Genomic DNA, 1678 nt, shown 5'->3' with positions numbered 1-1678 from the left:
CCTACGGGACCTAAGCACGGACAGGCGGGGCAGGGGCTCCTCTCTGTGCCGGGCGAGGTTCCCCAGCCCTTCCGCAGAAGCCTCACCTGACCACGGGCCTGGGACGCCTCCTCCTGCTGAGCTGCCGCGGCCCCCCTCAGACGAAAGCTCGGCTATGCGGGCCTTCCAAGATGGAGGTCGGCAAACGGCACATCCGGGGCCCTGTTCGGGGCCTTCCGGGGCTGAGCGTAGGGGCACGTGCAGGCCCACGAGGGAGCGCAGGGCGGGGCACTGGCAGGCGTGCAAGGTCCCGTATGTGCCTCCCTCCTAAGAGTCCTGACCTTGACTCCCGGCACTGCCTGGGCTGCTTCCCTGTGTGTGTATGAGTCCTGTCACCTCAGAACAAGCCCCTGTCCTCCCTGAGACCACTGAGGTGGAAGAGAGAGTGCCCCACATCCATCCACCCGGCAGTGGTGCCCCCTAGCGTCAGGGAAGGCCTCGGGCGCTCTCTGCCTGAAATCGAAGGAGGACGGGGATGGTGCTCCCACCGTCTGCTGACCACAGGATCTACCAGTACTCCTCGCACCAAGGTACGATTTCCCCGGCACCCCTGCATCTGTGCCTGGCTGCCCAACCCGAGTCTCCTCGGGGCTGATGGCTGACTCACGTTTTTGTGGCTCCCTCTGTATCTGGGGTTAGTGGCACATCTGTTCTGCTGCAGATGGGACTCCTTAGTCCCCTCAGTCCTCACACTGATGTCTGGCAGGGCGAGGGACTCGTCCTTCCGATGAGCTGACCGAGCTCCTTCTGCCAATTTGTCGTGAGCCCCTCAGATCACGGCCCTCCCCTCCCTGACACCCCCAAGACGGAAGTGAGAGGGGGCGGCTCAGCCTGACAGGACGGGACGAGACATGCGAGGGCTCATGGGAGGAGCAGCGTGCGACTGCGGGAATCTCACCTTGCTCTGACCTGGGGGGACCCTCAGCCCTCCTCCAAGTCCTCCTATGTGTTCCTACCCTTCTCCCTTCCGCTCACGCGAGGCTGCGCCCCTCAGGCCGAGGTTCCCGGCCCCTGACACCCTGGACAAGGAAGCCCACGGCCCTGCCTGGGCCCTGCGGGACCTAAGCACGGACAGGCGGGGCAGGGGCTCCTCTCTGTGCCGTGGGAGGTTCCCCAGCCCTTCCGCAGAAGCCTCACCTGACCACGGGCCTGGGACGCCTCCTCCTGCTGAGCTGCCGCGAACCCCCTCAGACGAAAGCTCGGCTATGCGGGCCTTCCAAGATGGAGGTCGGCAAACGGCACATCCGGGGCCCTGCTCGGGGCCTTCCGGGGCTGAGCGCAGGGGCACGTGCAGGCCCACGAGGCAGCGCAGGGCGGGGCACTGGCAGGCGTGCAAGGTCCCGTATGTGTCTCCTTCCTAAGAGTTCTCACCTTGACTCCCGGCACTGCCTGGGCTGCTTCCCTGTGTGTGTTTGAGTCCTGTCACCTCAGAACAAGCCCCTGTCCTCCCTGAGGAAAAAAATAAATCATAGCTTGATTTGCCTTTTGTTACTATCAAAGGCAGCACACTTTTTGGCATGCTTGATGCCTCTCTTTCCCTCAACCCACATCCGATCCATCTGCAGCTCCAATGCCCTCAACTGCTGATGTCCATTCCACATCTGTTCACATCAGTCCGTCTAGATTACTACCTCTGTGG

This window comes from Galeopterus variegatus, unplaced genomic scaffold (assembly GCF_000696425.1).
Source record: "Galeopterus variegatus unplaced genomic scaffold, G_variegatus-3.0.2 Scaffold6529, whole genome shotgun sequence".
Classification (NCBI taxonomy): Eukaryota; Metazoa; Chordata; class Mammalia; order Dermoptera; family Cynocephalidae; genus Galeopterus; species Galeopterus variegatus.
This window is presented reverse-complemented; position numbering follows the sequence as displayed.